Raw genomic sequence first — 23,654 nt, 5'->3', positions numbered from 1 at the left:
TAAAAAATTAGAGGGGATTATTGAAGGTGTTTTTTTCAGAAAATACATTGAATAATCCCCTGATAAAAATGGAGAAGATTATTGAAGGCGTTTTCTATAAAAACACCTTCAATAATTTATTTTAAAAAATTAAAGGGGATTATTGAATGCATTTTTAGTAAAAAATGCCTTTAATAGTCTCATCGTCAAAATCTTAAGGGATTATTAAAGACATTTTTTTGGTAAAATGCCTTTACTGATCATTTTTTATATTCATTCCTGTCTTAAACTTTGGAAGCCTAAACTGCTATTACAGTGAACGATTAAAAGCTGCATTGCACCCTAAACCAAAACCCTTAAACCCATTTAGTTTGCCTTTTAGTTTGAGTATCTCTCTTATCATTGATAACCTTCAGCAACTCTGTGTCACACAGCTCTCTGTTTACTGGTATGTCGTTGCTTTTATTTGTTTTTTGTATTATTGATATTCTTCGATATAGGTATTTTTTTTTGTTCCATACTATATATATTTTTTGATTCATTCCACCGTCACCTTAGTCATCTAAGCACCTTTCATTGCATGTATGGTGTTTCTGTGTAGTTTGGTTTAAATATTGTGGTTTGTTGAATGGTATTGTGGAAATTGTGTGTATTTTTTTACTCATCATTTGTTTTGCATGGAACTCTTATTTAAGGTGGGAATAACATTATGACTTGTACACGTAAAATATTATGGGTTTGACAATGATTTGTGTATATTGGTGTAGTAACTGTAGTATGATATTGGTTGTATTTTATTACGTACTGTGTGAAATTTAGAGAGATAATTTGGTGTATTTAGTATAATTATGATCAAAATCATAGGTATTTTGGAATCCAAACAACATACTTCTTCTACTACTGAACATGAAAAAGACACACTTGTGGGCTAAAAAAGAAAAGCAAGGGGATAAAATAAACAAATTCAAGTGATTGACATGAAAATTCATGTCAACTTCAATCAAAGTTGGTAGCTTGTGTTTGATGGAGTTGCCAAGTTGGCTACTCATATTGGAACAGTCGTTTGTTGTAGCATTTCAATTATATACCATAATTGGCAATGAGTTCCTGATGATCTAAATAGATCATATATGGGAGTCGATTATGATATGTTTATTCAACTGTTTCATAAAATTTGTTAAATGATCATTTAATTGAAATTCAATTTGTTCATATTAATTGTGTACAATTTTTTAGGAACGGTTTGACGTCTTAATTGAGTGTAAAAAGGTTGTGTTGCAATCACATGGGAAAGCATTCAGAGACTTTAAAAGTAGATTGACAACCAATATATTTTACCATTCATTGATAGGGTGTTGTGTTGGCTGTTCCACCTTCATCATATGTAGATGTTATAAGTTATGATAATTGGATAATTTTTGCTCAAGATTAACTATCAGAAGATTTCTCGATATGCATACCTATTACAAAAAATTATTTATAAGATTTTGTGTAATATATTTGATATCTTAATATGTGATTTATGTAATGTTTTTCTTTTCTAGAAAATCAAAGAACAACAACAGAAATTTAGGCTAAACAAGAATATCACCATTGGACATCAAGAAAGAGTTACGTAAATGTCAAGTATGAGCTTGTAAGTATTCATACACTTGTTTTATACTTATAAATGAATATTTGTGAACATTCATGTAATAGATTCTAATTCTTATATTGTGGCAATTTATTAGGAATCAGCTAGCTTTGGCATTGAAGATTTCAGAAGGGATGTATGGAAATAAAGACATTTGTGAAAGGATGGATCATTTGTAGATAAAGCAACAGAAGAAATGATTAAAAAGATTGTATGTATAACTGCTCATTATATCAAGTATGATTGGCTTTATGCTTATATGCATGACTCTATATTTGTATAGATTTGTTGTTACGACACATCTTATTATTTTTTTTCAGGATGATCATGCTACTAAATTTAAATTTGGTGAATTGGCAATCCACTATGGTGAAGATCCCTTGTCATTAGCATTAGGAGCGAAAGAAAGACATGGTCGAGTTCATGGGGTTGGTAAATTTGTGTTGCCATCAAAGTTTTTTAGTAATCAACCTAAAACCCCTCAAATGACAAATGCACAATATGAAGCAATCATTGAGCAATAACAGCAAAGACTTGATGACCAAGAGTAATGCCTGAATGAGCAACAGCAACAGCTTGCAGCTTTGGAGGTGATGTTGGCAGCAATGCAACCTAGCATGCTTGTAGGCCAGTCGAATAACATCATCCATCTAGGTCAAGTTGTAGTTGCAAGTTAGGCAAGAAACCTAACCTTCAGTACCAACTATGAAGTATGATTTTGTTTATTTACTTAATATTTATTTGTTTATTATTTTTATTGATTTGGTTTTAATACTTATATATCATTATTTATTGTGTCAGGATGTTGGGACTCAAAGTATGACCTTTGCTTAGGCTACATTGATGAGTTATCTAATTATTCACTTGATCATTTATCCAGAGAAAATTGCATTACCATTGAGTCCGAGGATGGGTTATTTGATTAACCATCACTTTTTTTACATTAATGGGGATAAGGTTAAGGAATTTTGTAACTTGGATGAAATATCAGCTGTTGATATTGTTGCTTATATGAGGTTAGCTTATAAATTTACATACGCAAAGTCAATATGTATTAATCTATATTACGGTGTATTACTAACTAGTATTATTGATTGTTATCATGCAGCTTCCTATACAGAGAGATCAAGGTGAGACAAATGACCTATAGATTTAGATTCGCTGACCCGAATTACATTAGTGAGCAAAGTGGCATAGTCGTTTTTTGTGCTTATCATGTCATTCAATGCATGAAAAAATGGGCTGATTATTATTTGCTCCAGCATAATGCTGGTAAGTTATATTCATATAAATAATTATTCCAATCTTATCCGAATTTGAGATGATGCCTAATCTGAGTATATCATTCTTATTATTTTACGGTCGACATTAGTAGCTTATTATGATTGATACCAATTCCTTGATACCATTTTTATTTAATTTCGCTCAACCAACGACGATGCCTAACCCCGATATTAAAAATTTTATAAAGAGATATTACATGTTATTATATTATCTTTTGTTTCTTCACAATTATTTTTATTTTTGTATTAAGTAATTTTTTTCTTTTCAATTTAGGGTAATGTCTGCAATTGATAAGAAAGCAAAGATAAAATAGGTGTCATTCCCAGCAAATGTAAAATTTATTATTTTTTACTGAGTTTGTTTGGATACATATTTCCTAAACCCATTAAATTTATTTTTTAGGTACCTTGTCAACCAGGATATATTGATTGTGGATATTATATCTTTCATTTTATAAGGGAGATAGTATTATATGATTTTATGACCACACCATTCAAGGTTAGTATTAATTTCATAAAATCATTATATCTTCCAAAAAAAAGCTAAATTATGTTCTCATTTATTAACATTTACTTTTGATTTTTTTTAGTGGGAGAGTAAAAGAAGCTTCACAATAGATGAACTTGATCAAGTCTGTAAAGAGTGGTATGAGTATGTATTATCATTTGCTAAACCTTGAGGTTGGAGATTGTTGGTTGGGTGTAAATATATGCATTTCATTTGTTATAATGTTTTTAACATGCCATGTTGAATGGATAATTTAAGTTTCTAGACTGGGTTATTGGTTTAATATTATTGGCTTATATTTAATTTATATAAATTGGTAGCTTATATGAATACACATATATTAAGTATGATTATTTGAAAAAAAGTATATTTATATGGCAATGTTATTAGTTTTAAATTCGGATGTGTGATCAATTTATTGAAATACTACAATGTTCGTAATGTAAATTTCAAAATATAATTCGTAGTATCACATATATAAGCCAAATGTTTTCTGGGCATAAATGTACAATTGACTTCCCATCCAATTGTTTTGGGAGATTAATTGAATGGGAGGTTTTCAAGGCGTTTTTGATAAAAAATGCCTTCAATAATCCCCTCAAAATAATCACTTGAATAACCTAAAAAATGCTAAAGGGAAGGATCAAACCTAAAACCTTATGATTAACAACCATATGCTCTAATTGACTGAGCTACTCCAATTATTAGTTTAAGAGGTGATTATTGAACGGTATTATTTTAGGCTAAATACCCCTTCAAAAATCCCTTTAAAATTTGACGAAGAGATTATTGAAGGCATTTTTGAACAAAAACGCCTTTAATAATCCCTCCAATTTTTTAAGGGAATTATTGAAGCTGTTTTTGGTAGAAAATGCCTTCAATAATCACTTCCATTTTTTATGAAAGGAGTATTCAAGGCATTGTCTACCAAAAATGCCTTCAATAATCCCCTATCCATTTTTTATGAGGGGATTTTTCAAGGCGTTTTCTACTAAAAATGCCTTCAATAATCCTCTATAAATTTTTTATGCAAGGATTATTCATGACATTTTAGTCGATAAACACTGTTAATTTTTGTCTTTAGCTGTGTTTATAAGTACAAATGAGTTTATTTGAATCTTTAGTGGCATTTTGATAAAAAAAATGCCTTAAGTTTTATAAAAATACAAAAGCTAGCGGCATTTTTAAGTGAAACGCCGCTACAAAACTACCACTAATCTTCGATTTTCTTGTAGTGGGTGTCCTAAAAAATAAAACCACTTGAGACTTGAAACTAAACCCTACTTCTACCATTGGATTTTTTTATGTTATTGTGGTTGTTGCTTTTTTGGCTTGTGTTGATTGTGGTTCCTTTGGGGATGAGTTTGTTTTTTTTTTTTTTGTTGACAATTGGGTGATGTAGGAAAACATGGTTTTTAGGTGTGTAGCTAATGGCTCACGGGTTTAAGTAACGATGGGATTTTGCCATTGGGGTTAGTGGCATTGAGATTGGGGGTGGTCTTGATGATGCAATGGTCAACCATAGAGGTTGGCCAAGCGGAAGCTGTCTAATGATGGACTAGGTTTTAGATTTGGATTGTGGGTGTATAGGTAGAAGTGTGGTTGTGGCTATTGGTTGGATTGAACGATGATGGTTGTTGAAAGGAAGAGGTCGAATGGTAGTGGCTTGATCAGAAGGGAGGCTTAGTTGGTGAAGTTTTTGTTGTTCTGTGAAATTCTTTTTTTGGTGGTGGTTTGGAAGATGGCTATAGGAAATTGGATGAATGGTGGTGGTTGATGGTGGCATGGGTTGGTTTGAGGGTGGTTAAAAGCTGATTTTGAAAATTTGTTTTTGAAGGAATTTTTTTGCTTTATACCTTTAATGTTCTTGTTTGGCTGACTAGAGCTCTAAAAAATTTTTTGCTATGTATTCTCCCCTATAACTATGAACTTTTAGGTTATTCCTGAACCAAATAGGACATTGGAATTCAATGTTTTGTAGAATTGTAGCAACAAAACTATTGTATCTGAAGCAAATTGAGAATTTTGGCTATTTGTGGTATGAAGTGGACAAAGGAGCTCTTGTACCACCTACCACTTCAATTTGCCTATCTTTTGTCTTATTTTTGGGATTTTTTTGTAATTTTTAATTAATCAAGATTGAATATTAGGCCTTAATTTCCTCCCAAACCTATATAAGACTAGCCCAGAATTGACTTAGAGTGGGCCTTGACTCAAGCAAAATGATAAAAAATGATATATCCAAATCTAAGCTTAAATGAGTTCAATTAGTAAATTCCAATCAAAATGCTTAAGTTGGTCCTAAATTGAAATGTTTAAATTAAACGTAAAAATTCAATACATTCGAATCGATCCCAACAAAATTAGGTGCCTAAAGTTACACCGTTTTGTTCATTACTGAGAATCAAGAATAGGGCAAAAACATGACAATAATTTTGTCCGAAAACAACTTAAAGATTTTTCAAAAGTTTTTTTTTTTTGTTTTTTGGTTTCTTATTTTTGTTTTTGTTTTTTTTTGCAAATTTTGGGAATAAATTTAAAAAGCTTTACAATTTTTGAAAATAAATGTAAAAGCCCTTTTAAGTAAAGGCTTGACGACTTTTGAAAATAAATTTGAAAACTCCTTTAAGTAAAGACTGAACGACTTTTGAAAATAAATTTGAAACTCTTTTAAGCAAAATGCTCAATAACTTTAAAAAATAAGTTTGAAAGCTTCATTAAGCAAAGATTCCACAACTTTGAAAATAAATTTGAAAACTTTTTTAAGTAAAGACTAAACAACTTTTGAAAATAAATTTGAAACTCTTTTAAGCAAAGGCTCCACAACTTTTGAAAATAAATTTGAAAACTCTTTAAGCAAAGGCGTGATGACTTTAAAAAATAAAATTGAAAGTTTTTTTAAGCAAAGGGTTAACAACTTTTAAAAATAAATTCAAATGAAAACTTGGAACTACCATTGAAAAATGTGATAACTTCAGCTATCACCACTGAAGAAAACTCGGATACACCATTGAGAAAAGATGCAAAACGAAACTTAGAAACTTATATATGACCACCGAATGAATGTAAATATCTCTAGATATCACCCCTGAATAGACTACAAATGTCTTCAGATATCACCATCGAAGAGGTGTAGATTCAGACATGAATACTCAAATATCAACACCAAGTGAATGCAAGTATCTTTAGATATCACCACCGAAGAGATGCAAATTTAGATATGGATACTTGGATATCACCATTGAGTGAATGCAATGACTTTGGATTTCACCACTGAAGAGATGCAAATTCAGATATGGATACTCAGATATCACTATCGAAAAAATGCAAATTTAGATATACATACTTGGATATCACCATCGAGTGAATGCAATGATGGATTTCACCACTGAAGAGATGCAAATTTAGATATGGATACTCAGATATCACCACTAAATGAATGCAAATGAAGACTGGGATACTCGGATCACCACCAAGTGAATGCAAATGTCTATTTGAATACTCGGATATCACCACCAAGTGATTTTGAAAAAGCTCGGATATTACCACCGAGTAGGTTTAAACAAAAGTTTCCACCAACAGAAAAATTTAATGATATTTATATATGAATACTCAGATATCACCATCGAATAAATGAAATTTAGATTTTAATACTTGGATATCACCATTGAGTGAAACCTTTTTCTTAATTGGTGCCAAGTTTATTGGGTTTAATGATCTCATTTTGGTACCAGCTAAATTGGGCTCAAAATCTCACCATGTTTTCAATATTTTTTTATATTTACTTTTTCTATAAAAAACTCAACTTTTTATCATATCTCATTTTTTTCATTCATTTCTTTAGCAAGCTCTCCCTTTTTGCAGATCATGCTATTTTCTCTTTTTTTTCCCATGCTATATTTTTTTGTCTTTTTTCTTTTTTTTTTTCTCTTTAATTTCTTTTTTGTCTCTTTAAACTCTTTCCCTCTATATTTTCCTTTGGTAGACTATTCTTTTCTTATCTCTTGAATTGGGGTATTCATTCCTTTTTTAGAATTTTTAGGTTTTTTTTTTGCTTTTTTTGTTTTTTTTTTGGGTCGTCAAAGCTTTTGAAAATTTTAAAATCTTAACTTTGAAATTTAAAATATTATGCCTGAAGGAGTTACAAATCATGACATTAAAAATAAATTTAGCTCGAAAAACTTACAAATTTTGCCCAGAGGATTTAAAGATTATTATAAGTCTCAACACCTAAATACATTTAGCTCAAAAGACTTACGAATCATACCTAAAAGATTTAAAGATTACACCCAGAGGTCTTATAAATCTCAACACTAAAAATAGAATCATACCCAAAAGATTTAAAGATTATGCCCAGAGGTCTTACAAATCTCAACATTAAAAATAGATTCTACTCAAAAGACTTATGAATTTTGCCTAAAAGACTTAAAGTTTACACTTGAAGATCTTACAAATCTTAACACTGAAAATATATTTAGCTAAAAAAACTTACGAATCTTGCCCAGAGGACTTAGAGACTACACCTGGAGGTCTTACAAATCTCTAATCCATCTCGACACCTATGAATGCTCCTCTCATTAGAGGCCTTGAAACTTTAAAAATTTAAAATATTCTATCAAAAGGACTTAGCGGTGATCAACCATCCACTTTCAAGATTCATATAGATAAATTGATCTTTGCATCCTATGAGTTCGCTAAGTAGACTCACTCTATTGAGGGGTAACAAAGGTTAGAACTATACCTACCAAAAACAAAAGGCCAGGACTACTTCTCATTCTAGGAATTACCAAGTATGATAAAGTCTCCTCTTTGTCTATCTCTTCAAGTTTTTATTACTAAGTAGCACTTTTGATATTCAATTATAGAATCCATTTCGATCAAGCTAAAAAAGCCTTATATTATTAGTATGATAGCACCTCAAACTAAAGCATTAACTAGCAAAAAAATGGCCCCTTACTATAGGCGTTAGCACATTAGAAGGATTGTAGCTAGTGTACCACATTTCTTTCTCAAAGTTAAGTTTCATGCTTATTAGTTAAGCTTTAAAGCCCCTACCTTTATTTGTGGGATATTTAAGGCAATGCGGGTTTGGAACTCTTTACAAGGTGCTGGTCTCGATCTCACTTGGTAGTGCTTCATTTGATGATTGTGGATTTTTTGCTTGAGTTAGAAGACTTATGAATCATTTTAATATTTGCCCAGAGGTCTTGGAAGTCATTATAAATCTAAGGTTTTACTTGGAAGTCTTGGAATTTAGTAAAAAATCTAGGGTTTTACATGGTGTCTTGGAAATTTTTTAAAAATTTAAGATTTTACTCAAAGATCTTGAAAATTTTTTTACTTTTTCTTTTATTCACCGTCTCCTTTACAGTTTGAAAAATTTTCATTTCAAAATTTTTACTTTTCCTTCTAGAAGTGCCCTACATTATTTTTTAAATTTCTCAAATGAGAAATTTCTTTTTTTTTTGCATTTTATTACCAAAATTTGGTAAAAATAACCATGATGTAGAAGGATATTAAAATGACCATGCAAATGTAAATTTTTACTTCATGTAAAGATGCAAGTACATGTTTTCTCGATGTATATGCTCTATATGAATATGGAAAAATGTCTTTTTCTTGATATAGATGTAAATTTTATTTTCGTAATGCAAATGTTCCATGCGATTATGCAAATGACTATCCTAATAATGCAGATAACTTGCAAAGATTCATGTGTAAACTCCCTTTTTATGATGTAAATGCCAATATGAGGATGCACATGTAAAGATCCTTACTATGATGAAGGAAGTACATTTCTTTTACATGTTGCAAATGTCTATATAAAGATGTATGTACCAAGATTCCTTTTTTTTTTTTTTTCAGATTTCATTTATGCTAATTTCTCTTTGTTTATCAAAGTAGCTTTCGACCTTCCTCTCAAAAGAGTCTTCTCTTCCATTTCCTTGTGTTCTTTTCTTTATTCTTTCACCTATCTATCTTGTGATCTTTTTACTAATTTTTGCTTTCCTTATTTTTTGATAGCTTTCTTGATTTTTTTACATGTTCAACACGCTTCCCCTTTTCATATCTATTTCCAATTATAGATACTAAATTTTGTTTGAAACATTTTTAAAATGATTGACTTGGGCTCATTTACGAATATGGGTTGGAATGATTAATATAGGATCATTATGTAAACCATTTAGGAGGACCATTTATAACTTATAAAAAGCCCACAAGTTAGCCTAATTAGGGACCCAAAGTCAACTCGGGTCAAATTCGATCAAACTTGGTCAATAAAGCAAAAATTAGTCAAACAAAGTCAAAAGTGCACAAAACTTGATCAAAATAGATAGAACCTTGGTTAATTCTTGAAATTCACAACCTAATTGGATCAATGTGAGTTAAAAGTTAAAATTGGTGATTTTTTAAAACATTAAAAATTTTTATTGCACTTGGGAAAGTAAAATTACCAAAATACCCTTTAAGAGTATTTTTGTAATTTGACTTTTTTAAGCTCAAATTTTCATTACTCTAAGAGGTGAGAAATTGCCAATTTGACATTCCCTTATTCAAGTTTTCATGAAACTTTTCAAATCTTAATTTTATAATATTTCATGACTTTTGATGCATTTGAAATCAGAGTAATACTCCAAGAGATGTGAAATTACCAAAATACTCCTAAAAGGTATTTTTTTAATTTAGCCTTTCCGAGCTCTAATTTTCATGAAACTTTTTAGATATCAATTTTATAATATTTCATTATTTTAGGTGTTTTAAAATAAAAAAAAAATGGGCATGGGAACAATGTTTCTAAGGAAATGGTCTAAAAATTGAAAACTTTATACTAAGGGTAAAATGGTCTTTTGATATGGTTTAAGGGCTATAAAAATCCAATCTTTATAGTAAATAATGTGGACCCATGGATCTTTTATTGATTCTTAATCCAATGGCTAAAGTTTGTTCCTTGAAAAGAAAAAAGGAGAAACTTTGGCCCTTTAATGAGATTTGATCCAAGGGGCTTATATTCACCAAAAAAAAAAGATTTTTTTGAAATGTCTTCTTCTTTACAAAGGAAGAGAAGAGGGTTCAGCCTAAATTTGAAAGAGGCTAGAGGAGCTAAAAAAAAAAAGAGAAAGAAAAAAAAAAGAGAAAAGGCTTTAAAGAAAAGAAAGGGAGCTTGGAAGGAGGTTGTTATCATTAGAAGATTTCAGAGGAAAGGTAGCTCCTTTATCCATCTCCCTACCTTTTAAGTTCATGTAATATTCATCTTATTTCATTTGTGTAAATTGTAGGGATGTTTGGTTAGTTATTTTAGGATTTTTGTATAAAAAGGTTTAATGCATTCTTTTTAAACATTAATGACTTTCATTTAAGCTAAAAGAACCTAAGAGAGGCTATTTTTTTTCTCTTTAATTTGCCATAATAGAATCCTCAAAGCAATAGCAACCATTCTTTTTTTTAAAAAAAAAAAGATTTTTTAAGGAAAAGGAAAAATGAAAGAACATTTTTTTAAGGCACCAAAGAAGGGAATGGTTCATAGTTTTCAAAAGCAGTTGAACATTGTATGGGTAGTATTCATGACTTGGGTTTGCCATTTTCACTGTGGAGTTCAAAAAAGATTGGTAACTTTGGTTTTGGTTCATATCATGGACACATAAAACTTCCACCTTACACATGTCGCATGTGAGGTATATGTGTGCCACACTTTCATGTTTTAATTTAGTTCAAAAATAAAATAAGGCAATGGGTAGAAGAAACACTAAAGTTGGGAAGCAAGCTATAAAAAAGAAAACTAAGCTTTGTTGAAAATGGATGGGGGCTACGGGTTGCATGATTTTAGGATGAAAAGAAAAAATATATATATATAAAAAGAATACGATATAAAGATGAATTTTGAAAGCCCAAAATGTAAGGACCAGGGGATAAAGCTATTGGATTTTATGTTTCCCTTTTGGTCTTGACATGAATAATAAAAAAAAGTAGAATACTAGTTTAGAAAATCACTTTAGTTGGAATCTTGTGACAAATAAAATTTTATAAAAATATAAGGCTTGTGACAAATCCTTGAATAAAAAAAATTTTTCATGATGAGATTTTTTTCAAGGAAAACATTCTAATTTTAAAGTTGTGAAACCTTTTGAAGGAAAATTTTCAATGTTGAGGATGATTTGTAAGACCTCCAAGCATAATCTCTAATAATTTTCAAATAAGAATCTTTGAGTTTTAAATGAGAATCTTAAAATTTTTTTGATGTGAATCCCTAAAGTTTTTGAATAAGAACCTTTGAAATATTGGATGTAAAACACTAAAGTTTTTTGAACAAAAATCTTTGAAATTTTAGTTGTAAATCTCTAGAAGTTTTTCAAATGCAAAATTTTGAATTTTGTGAATTTTCAGTTCTTGTGAACTAAAAAATCTTGCAAATCTTCGAGTTCTTGCAAATCTTAATTCTAGTGAATTTTTAAAACTGCAAATCTCCAATCTTACGAATTTGAAAATCTTGCGAATCTCTAATTTTTGTGATTCTAAAATTTTTGTGAATCTCTAATTCTTGCAAATCTAAAAATCTTATGAATCTCCAATTCTTGCGAATATGAAAATCTTGCAAATCCTTAATCTTGAGGATCTGTGTTCTTACGAATTTGAAATTCTTGCGAATCTTTGAACCTTGCAAATTGTTGAATTGCGAACCTTTGAATTTCAAATTTTTGATTTTTTTGGAACTCAAATTATGCATCTTTGATTTTTAACTTGTATTGTGAATTTTTGATTATGAAATTTTTGAATGCCTCAAATCATGAACCTCTGAAGTTTCAAAGTTTCATAATTGTTGTGAAGTCAAACTCGCACATTTTGGGTGTTTACATCACAGGAATTGTGTAAAGAGGGGCAACTATAGATACCTTATTTTATTTGAGATTATTTAGACTATTCTCGAGTTTTGAGTTAGCCCATTTAGTTTTGGATTTAAGTTTTGAGTTGACTTTGGACTTTAAACCCAAAATAAGCCCATTATTATTTTGTAATTGTCCGTTTTACTATATTTCTAGAGATAGATCTTTGACTTTGAATAGAAATTGGAAGATAAACTTGTTGAGTTTAAAATTGAAACTAAGGGAGATAAGGGATGAAAATCTCATTCAATCGGATAGCATTTTGATCTTGTATCTTATGGGGGTTGAGTCCTTATTTAAGCAACAATAATTACACAAGTAAGGGGGGGCAAAAAATAAAGAAACTTTCACAATCAACCTTCAGCAATGTAATCCAAAGCCACAATTTAAAAAATAATATTATCATCACCCAGCTCACCTTCAACCATTGTCTAATCCACCCCAGAACATTTCCAATCAACTTTTTCACTGCCAATTCCTCACTATTGTCCATATCATCAGCAACCACCCAAAAGCTCAAAACCAATTCTACTACATGAACCTATGCCCCAATTGAAACCATTATTTCTAGAAACATACCTTCCCCAATGATCAATATAGACACTATACACAGTACCCAAGAAACCATAACCCTTAGACAAAATCAATAACCACCCATAATTCACCATTAACGTAGAAACAACAATCCCGCTAAGTCACACCAATAGTCCCAAATTCAATTCCAACCAATAATTAGAAAATTCACAAGCCCAACAATAATAGCCTTGTAACCTAGAAACCCAAAAGGAACTCAGCTTCATCACTCACCTCCTGCCAAAAGGCTGCTCACCGCTAGTAAGGAATGCCAACAAAGTAAAAAAAAAAAAAACAAAGCAAAATTAGAAACAAAAAAGCAAATTTTTTTTGGTTTAATTATGTCTTTATCTAAAAGGTTTTGGGTCTCCAAATCGGGTAAGGAAAGAGCCAAAAACAAGGGAAAGAATATACCTTAAGGTGGTGATGACCAATGTAGCAAGGAAGGAGATTTTTAAGTTTAGATTTGCTACCTTCCAGGGTAGATTCACGTGAAGCAAGCAAGATTTTGAAAAGTTCATACCTAAATCTGAGATAACAAGATTGAGAAGAGTCTTGCAACAAGTTTCAAAACAAAGCAGTGATCAAATGGTGGCTGATGAGTGGCTATCGGTAGAGGTCAGCAGTGGATGGTAGTGAGATTGTGTCAGAGTCTAGGAAAGACACTCAAGGTTTTGGCTATTGTTTAAGATAGAGGACAAAGAAAATTTCACATTAAAGAGAGAAAGTAAGGGAGAAAAATGAGAGAATAATATGATTTTCGCCTTTTATAATGATCTAAAATGGTGCCATTTTTGGAATAAACCTTCTAACAACCCATGTGCTGTTCCACCAATAATTCGACCTAATCGTAGCCCTTTTTTTGGCCCATTTTCTAGCAGTTAGCTGTGAGCTATCCTTTAAGCCATTTATTAGGGGAAAACCGAGCCACCGAGCCTCTAAGCGAGCTTGCAGCTATTTTTTCCAAGCTGCTAAGCTTAGCTATGATTTTTTTATATTTTTTTCTTCTTTTAGTTATTTTGCTTCTTAGTTATTTATTCATTTTTGAGCGAATTTTTTAGGAAAAAATTTTAAAAAGGGTTTTAAGAAAAAGATGAAAATATCAATTTTTCTTAAATAATAAAATAATGATAAAAAAGAGGATTTTAAGGAAAAAATGAAAGTATCAATTTTTCTTAAAAATAAAAATTTTAAAAAATGTTCTTTTTGAGGAAAAGTTGAAAGTATCAATTTACCTTAGAATACACAAAAAAAATTAAAAAAGACAAATTTCAAAATAAACATTTTAAGAAAAAGTTGAAAGTATCAATTTTTCTTAAATAAAAATCTTCCCAATTTGAAAAAATGCATTTGAGAAAAAAGTTAAAAGTATCAATTTTCCTTAAATAAAGGCATTAATTTTTTCAAAATAAAATAAGGAAAGAAATCTCTAAAAAAAGTTGAAGTATTAATTTTTTTTCTTAGAATTTTTTAAAATAATCTATCGACGGAGCCCTTGCAAGAGAAATAATAGCTTTCTTGTATACTCTTGAGGTTAATTTTTTTTTTTAATTTTCTACAAAAAGTATTAGAGTTAATTAAAAATAATTTTTTATAATTAATTATCCAGTAAGATTTTAAGGCTTAATGGATAACACGAAATCAAGCTGGTACCATCATTTGATAGGTATTGTGAGGGTACTATAACCTCCCTCATATGTAATCATACTCCCAAAACTAGTTCTGATTTCATAAACATTGAATCTATCTTTTAAAGATACCTAAGTCAAACTTAAGATTTCTTTTTAAAATGGGACAAATTGAGTTGGGTGGCCAATCACACCTCAATAAAAAATATTGGTGGTGACTACTTAATTCAATGTCTAATGATAGGTCCACAGACTTATACATTATGATAGTTTGGCTAGAGACATACCAAGAGTCAGGCCAGCAAATTAATTTGTATTATCCAAAAGCCTAATAAAATTTATTTTTTAAAAGATTTTTGTTTTCATAGCATAACATGAGCTCTATACCTAAGCTCTTTCCCTCTAGGAAGGAGTAAAGTACCTATGCTTTCTTGAAGTTTTAATGCCTCCGCAGTGACTAGCAAAATACTTCCACTCAAATTGCACCCTTTCCACTTGTAGATTGTAATGGGCAAGGATCGGAGTGCCTCACTAGTCTGTGATGGACAAGGATGTAAGGAACCTAAAAGGAACTTAGCTTCATCACCCACCACCTGCCAAAAAGTCACTCACGGTAGTAAGGAATGCCAACAAAGTAAAAAAAAAAAACAAGAAAGCAAAGTAAAAAACAAAGAAGCAAATTTTTTTTAGGTTTCATTTGTGTTTTTATCCATAAGGTTTTGGCTCTCTAAATCAAGTGAAAAAAGAACCAAAAACAAGGGAAATAATATACCTTAGGATAGTGGTGACTGATTCAGCAAAGAATGAGATTTTTGAGTTCAGATCTACTACCTTATAGGGCAGATTCATGCGAAGCAAACAAGATTTTAAGGAATCCATCTTAGATCTGAGACAACGAGATTGAGAAGAGTCTCGCAACAAGTTTTAAAGCAAACTAATGATCAGAGGGTGGCTAATGAACAGCCATCGACAGAGGTCAGTAGCGGACGACAATAGGATTATGTTAGAGTCTAGGAAAGACACTTAAGCTTTTGGTTGTTGTTTAAGATAGAAGACAGAGCAAATTTCACATTAAAAGAGAAAGTAGGGGAGAAAATGAGAGAATAACTTGATTTGGACCTTTTATAATGATCTAAAACGGTGTCATTTTTTTAACAGACCTTCTGACAACCCACGTGCTGCTCCACCAATAATTCGACCTAATCATAGCCCCTTTTTTGACCCATTTTCCAACAGCCAACTGTGAGCCATCCTTTAAGCCATTTTTCAAGGGAAAATCGAGCCGTGATTTTTTTTGGTATTTTTTTTTTCTTTTTAGTTATTTTTCTTATTAGTTATTTATTCATTTTTTTAGTGAATTTTTTAGGAAAAAATAAAAAAAAAAGGTTTTAAGAAAAAGTTGTAAATACTAATTTTTTTTTAAATAATAAAATAATGATAAAAAAGGTTTTACGAAAAAGTTGAAAGTATCAAATTTTCTTAAAAATAAAAAAAATATTTCAAAAAATGTTTAAGGAAAAATTGAAAGTATCAATTTTCCTTAGAATACACAAAAAAATTTTGTTTTTTAAATATATTTCAAAAGAAACATTTTAAAGAAAAGTAGAAAGTATCAATTTTTCTTCAATAAAAATCTTCCCAATTTCAAAAAATACATTTGGGGAAAAAGTTGAAAGTATTAATTTTTTCTTAAATAAAGGCATTAATTTTTTCAAAATAAAATAGAAAAAGAAATCTCCAAAAAAAGTTGAAGTATTAATTTTTTTTTTGAAATTTTTAAAAATAATCCGACAATAGAGCCCCTATAAGAAAAACAATAGTTTTTTTGTATACTTTTGAGGTGAAGGAATTTTCTTAATTTTTTACCTAAAATATTGGTGTCAATTAAGAATAATTTTTAATAATTAATTATTTGATAAGATTTTTAAGGCTCAATGGATAACACAAAATCAAGCTGGTACCATCATTTGATGGGCGTTGTGAAGGTGCTATAACTTTCCTTACATGTAATCGTACTCCCAGACCTAGTTTCAATTTTGTAGACATTGAATCTGCCTTTTAAGGATACCTAAGTCAAACTTAAGATTTCTTTTTAAAAAGGGATAGATTTAGTTGGGTGGCCAATCACACCTAACTAGAAAAGATTGATGGCAACTCCTTAAGTAAATGTCTAACGATAAATCCACAGACTTATACGTTATGTCAATTCTGCCTTTATGTTTTTTTCTTAATTGTTTCATCATGCACTTAATAATCCAAGTTTCACCCAAAACGGGTTAATGGTTCAATCAGGTAGTTAGAATAAAGAAAGACAAGAAGGGTTCACAAGTTTTATAAACATTTCTCAAAGAGAAGTTTTTTAATTTTAAGCATCCTTACTTGATCCAATATGGACTTTTTTAAAGACGTAATGTAGTCCAAAGTTTGAGGTTTTCAAAAGGGATAGATATGCCCAAAATAAGTATTTATTGGTGATTTAAACTAAGGATCATTTTTTCATTTGAAAGATTTCCTTTAGAGTATTTGTCTTTTCATTTTTTCATGCCTTCCACTCAATTATTCATTTTTTCTTTCCTTTCTTCTCTTTTGTTCTTCTTTTTCATTTTCTTATTTGTTCATTTTCTTTATTTTTTCTTATTCTTTCCCTTTTCTTTTTCTTTTCTTTAAATGGATTCAAAATTTTGGGAATCATTTATTGGGGCATTTGCTCTCAACATATGGGGTTACTTCTTAGACCATACTTAACCCCTAAATACATTCTTTTTTAACCCTCAATATGGAGAGTGATCCTTGGTCAAGGTTTACTTTGAAAGAATTTTATTAGGCAAATGGGGTAGCAATGGATAAATTTCTATATTTGTGAAGGGATGGTGAAATATAGTCATTTATCATCTCAAGCATAGTTAGCCAAATTTGAAAAACAATTCTTTTCAAAAAAAGATTTGGAGAAAAAAAAATTTTTTTTTTAAAAGAAAGTTTTTTATTTGGGATTTTCCTAATCTTTCAAACTTTCTTTGAACTCTTTGGTTTTGTCTCCTTAGTTTTTTCATAAATTTATTGAGATTTTTTTTATTTTTGGATTCATTTAAAACCTCTAGTGCATGATGTCATAATTAAAAAAATTTTCATTTATTTTCATTTCATTTCATCTTTTTCTTCTTTTTTTTTCTTTTTTCTTTGCATGCCCCCACCACAATTTGACAAAAATGCTATATTTTGACTAGCCACCCTTAATGAAGGTTAATTGTGAGGAAAAAAAAAGGTCATATGGAATAAACTTGATTAGGGTGTCATATGATTCATGTCACTTCGTAACAAAGGGCAAGTTGATCACAATTCATGTTATCTTAAAGGCAATAAGGTATTTTTTTGGTCAACGTGCCCTAAGATATTAGATAAGGATAATTTTTTTAGGGTAGATGACTGAAAGGTTTGTGTGTGTGGGATCATTTTACAAGATTTGGGTAGCTCTGATATTGGGGGATTTTTTAAAGTGCATCATTACCTTGACTTAACAAATTATCACATCCAAATTTTAAGAAAAATGCCATATTTGCTTGATTTTCTTGGAATTCTAATTTTTTGTTTTTGAAATTGGTTATCTCATTGTTCATTGCATAGAAAAATATCATCACCTTTTCTATATCATATTATTATCATGCAAAGGCAAGGTTCATGAATTACAGTTCATGTTTCTCAGGGGTTATGGTTACTGAATGGAATCATTTGAGTGATTTGATAATGATATGAAGGCATTTGGTAAGTTTATTTTCAATAGAGATCACCAACCCTTTTAAGACTCTTTTTAACTTTTCTTACAAAAGAACAACTTTTTTCTTTTTTTTATTTTTTTTTTCAAGGTACTTTTTTTATGACTTTGGAAATTAATCATATGGGGCTTTATTTCTCAATTAAAACTTTTTTTTTGTTGAATAAACAATCATAAAAGTTACTTAAGTGCAAGGAAAAATTTCAAATCACAAATCTATGAAGTGGTATGGCATGAAAAAGTTTATCCATTTAAAATATCTAAACCAAACCAAAGTTCACATTTTCAAATCAAGACTACATGTCACCCTTTTTTAACCTAAAGCCAATCATTTCTTTAAATTTCTAGATAGCCTCATGAGTTTTTGGATCTTATAAAACTTTATTAATTTATACAAATTATTTATCTGACTTTTTCTTTGTCCCTAAAATCTAACAATCTAGCTTTGATAAGATCTTTGACATTGTGTTTTAGTTTAGGGCATTCCTCTGTTAAATGTCCTTGATTACCACTATGGTAATTGCATCACATATAGGCATCATACCATCTCAAGTAAGGATGCTTCAGAGGTTCCACTTTCACAGGTTTCAAAAGTTTCTTTTGATTAGTTGGAGTAGCAATTTAGTATAAGTTATGAGAATTAGTAGAATCTAACTTCTCATTTGCTTATTTCTTGATCCGTTTGGACCGTTGGTTTTTTGGCCAGGCTTTGCAATTGGTTTGATAGTGGATGTAGTGGTTGGGCTACCATATAAATACGTGTTTGGGAATAGCCATTGGCTGAAAATTTATTGTTGGGGTTAGTTGAAGGGATAATGGGCTTAATACATTGGGTAATGATAGGGCAAAGTGGAGTTTCCAAATTGTTACCCTTCGTGGTTTACAATCTGAGCTGCATTTTCAACATTCTTTTTTGTATCAGTAATTTCCCATCCCTCAAGCTTACCATTCTTGAAAACATTTTTTATTATCTCTCCAATAAACATTACATTAGAGACGTTTTTCGTGACATGACCAATAAGCTTATCAAAGTATGGGGCTTGAAAGGTATTGATAAACAAGATAGTTGTTTCCTTTTCAATTAGTAGTGGTTGTACTTGGCCACAAGATGCCTCCATCTTTAGGCATACTCTTTGAAGGTCTCATTAGACTTTTTTTCCATATTCTGATGAGATAATCTATTTGGCATCATATCCACTACATGTTTGTATTTGTGCAATGAAAGCACGAGCAATATCTTTCCAAGAATGGACTTTGCTTTAATCCAACTACGCATACCATATCATTACAGATCCAATTAGACTATCCTAAAAGTAGCGTATTAGGAGTTTATCATTATGGGTATGGTCGATCATTTTTCTGTTGAACATCTTAATATGTGTAATAGGGCATTTTATTCCGTTACCCTTCTCGAAGTCAAAAACCTCAAACTTTGTAGGGATAACCAAGTCAGAAACTAGCTAGGCTAAACTCATTGGTATCAATATTCTCAAAGACATTACTTTTTTATATAGCCTTAAGTCTCTCTTTCAGCAAATTGTACTTGTTTTCATGTTAGTGTTCTCAATTAGTTGTAGTACCCCTCTCGATCTTTGGGATCATCTAGGTTGAGTATCTTAATGGGATCATAGGACGTAGGCTCAAGATTAACATTTATCTGAACTAGTGAAGGTCTAGTATAAGTAATAGTATAAGTGTAAGGCTAGTGGTTTACTAGTGATGCTTGTGTAGTATAGGGATTCTGAGGATAAGGATGTGCAATCCCGAATGGGTACAATAGTTTTTAACAGCAACTTCTTCTCTTATCCTAGATGTTTCAACAACTCCCTTTCCTTTCGAAAGCTTTGACAATATTTGCTTCAACTCCATTAACTTTTTTTCAAAATCTTGTCGTATTTCCACAAACCTATACCTTATCTTTTCTTGAGCATGTTCAATCCTTTCTATTCTAGCCCTACAATCTTTTATGTTATGAACAAAACTAGTCTCAGGAGATTTAGCAAAAAACCAATACTATTAATCCCTGATTCTTCAAAAAAAGCAAGATCTATTCTACTTTTAATGATGATGAATAGGCTTTATATGATCATGAATACATGAGTGGTGCAAAATGCTATTAAAGCACATGGAGGATTGTAAGATGAATATTTACATACATGTAATGCCTAAGTAACAAAAATCATACCACTTATGTAAATGTGTATGTATGGGATGGAACATCATATTACAATGGTGGTGAAATGTGTTCACATGAAATGCAATTTGTATAATATACCTTTTATAGATACTATATGACTAACGACATGCCTTTGATTAATGCAACATATTTAATATGAAATGTATTGACATATTATATGCATGAAATGCAATGTACATATTATGTGAACCCAAAAAAATTAACATTACCATTAAGATGTGCATAAGGTAGAATGTATGTAATATTTATTAAAAGGTGCATAAGATAGAATGCATGTAATATCTTATTATTTTCAACTTTAAAACATGATAAAATTGTATGTAAAAAGATTAAATGAAATACAAAGGATGAAACAACATTGAAACTTAAAACTCTCTTTTCCATTTTCAAGAAAAGGAAAAAAAATCAAGAACACACATTTTTTTATTAAAAATCACATAGAATGACTAGGATTCAAAGAGTTTTTTCTTTTTTTCCATTTCTATTCTTTTATTAGGCTAACAAAAAAATTAAGAAAAACTCATTTTGTTTGTTTTCCTTTATTTGAAAATTTTTGTTCTTTTTTTGTTTGTTTGTTGTTTTTCATTTTTGTTGAACAATATGAACAAACACATTTTTTTTTCAAGATGCAATTCTAAAACAAATACCAGACAAATCAAACAATATGTCAAAATAAAATTTATAGGAGGCATTTCTCTTTCTCTTTTTTTTTTTTTAATTTTAATTTCCTTTATGTTATTATTACCCTTAAAATACAGACGTGTCCTAGTGTTTCTCACGTGTCCTAATTTGGATAATTTTTAGAGATAAGATATCGCATAGCTTTACCTAAGATTGGTCTCCTAAGGCTCACTATATACAGGGTTGGGATTTATACATCTAACAGTTCTCAAATTGTTCCTCACATCATTATCTATTATAAACTAGTAAAGCACTCTGATCTTCACCTATGATAGGCTATAAACAAAAAGGGTGCAATCTGAGTAGGAGCATTTCACTTGCCATTACGGAGGTTATCACCTAATAAGAGTATAGGTACTTTATTCCCTCTTAAAAAAATAGAGACTAGGTATAAAACTCATGCATGATATGAATGCGTTGTGTGTGAATGAGAGAATAGACTATCATAATTCCTATCCTAACTATTTCACAATTTAAAGATAATATATACAAGGCATAAAATAAATAAGCAAATAATGAAGGGATGACATTATTAAAACTAGATGTAAGTGAGTTTTTTGCTTTTTATTATTATTGTTATTTTAAAAAATTAAAATCAAGAAAATTAAAATTAAACACCAGTTAAGACTATTAAATCAAAATTAAGGATAACACATAATTAATTTTGGCTTGACTATAAAAAAATTACGTCCTTAGTGAAGTCGTCAAGCTGCCATAATGATTTTAGGGACCATTCGATGAAAATTTTGAAAATCTAAAAAAAAAAAAAGAGTCATCACCAATCTTTTTTGTTAGATGTAATTTGCCACCTAAAGAGTTTATCATTTTAATAAAAATTTAAAATTAATTAAAACTTATTAAAAAGTTAATTTTTAGTCTACAAAAATCAAAGTCAGATTTAAGAGCATGGTTATGTGTAGGGAAGAATTAACACCCCTATGATGCTCATTTTAAAAATGGTATCAATTAATCATGTGCTATTATTTAATTTTAACAAAAAGATCTTAAGTTTGATATTTAAAAATGATATCCTTGATTTATTGCAACCCAAGCATCTTTTTGTTTTTGTCTTTTTTTTTTTAATCATTTGCTTGAAAGATAAATAAGAACATTGTGTATTAAAAATTTTCCAAAAATATTTCAATATTTTGACAATATTAAAAGGAATTTTCTCACCTAAGAATTTTTAAGAATCACTACTTAGATTTCTCAAAAGTCCCATCCTTGGCGGTTTATATTTATATTCAAAATTAATATTTAAAATGTGTATAATAATGTAATATTCATAATTTAATCCAAGTAATATTTTCTTTTGAAAAAAGTTTATTTTTATTTAATAAGAAATAAAAGAAAATATTTATTAAAAATGATTCTAAATACCCTAATACTTTAGCAGCGTTTTAGAAAAATTCTCTCATTTAGATATTCTTAAAAAATACTATTCAAACTTTTTTAGAATCTCATCCTCAAAAATTCATTTATTTTATTTTTTGAAATTATTATTATTCCACCCTAAAAGTTATACCATGATAAAATTATCCATAAATAAATTTATTTCCTAAAAATATATATTATTTATAGATATTTTAGATTTTATTTATTTTATTTTTAATTTTTTAATTATTCAAATTAAAGAAAAAAATAAAAATCTTTGTATTGGAAAGAGATTCTAAATATTTTAATACGTTAATAATTTTTAAAAATTTTTCTTACCTAAAGAATCCTCAAAAATCGCTAATTGAATTTCCTAGAGTTTCATTGTTAGAAATTCTTTTTTTCTTTTTTATGAATACAGATGATGCAAGGGTTCTCATATGATACAAATAAATACATTTATAACTTTTAAAATTATTGAAATATTTGAATTTTGTTACCATATTTCTTATATATATATCATTTGACACTAGTTATCTTAAAATATACACTCATTTAAGATCTAATATAAATGTCCATGCAATTAGGAGAAAGCAAACAAATAAACAAACCAAATAACAAAAAAATTTTATCAAAATATTGGGTTTGACCCAATAAAGAGAGAAGCCCACAATTGTTCAAGATCTGAAATGAGCCAAAACTAGGTTTGGTTAGGCCTTGTGCAAATATGAGTTAAGTCATTGCGTTAGGATTTTGGTCGATTCATTTTTTATATATAAAAGCTTTTTTTTTCTCAAATCATTTTAACTTTCCTCAAAAAAAAAAAAAAAAAAAACAAAAATGAAACTCTCTCCCTATTTAAAAGCCCAGTAGCCTTTTCATTTCTCCAAAGTCTGACGAGCCTTGACTGCCGCACCTCTACATGACGCCGCCAACACAGCTGCTACCGTTTATTTCTTTTCTGCTTTTTCTACTCTTCCCGTTCTTCCCTTTTCTTCTTTCTTTTCCTTCACCAAACAGTGCCACCGAACCAGCCCCCTTCCTGTGCCACTGTTTCTCTTTTTCCCTCTCTTTCCTTACCTGTGCCCCAAAAGGTGTCCTAAAAAATAAAACCACTTTAGACCCGAAACTAAACCCCACTTCTGCCATT

This window comes from Durio zibethinus, chromosome 24, assembly GCF_047325235.1.
Source record: "Durio zibethinus cultivar Kanyao isolate XHJ-2024 chromosome 24, ASM4732523v1, whole genome shotgun sequence".
Classification (NCBI taxonomy): domain Eukaryota; kingdom Viridiplantae; phylum Streptophyta; class Magnoliopsida; order Malvales; family Malvaceae; genus Durio; species Durio zibethinus.
Note: the sequence above shows the minus strand (reverse complement) of the source record.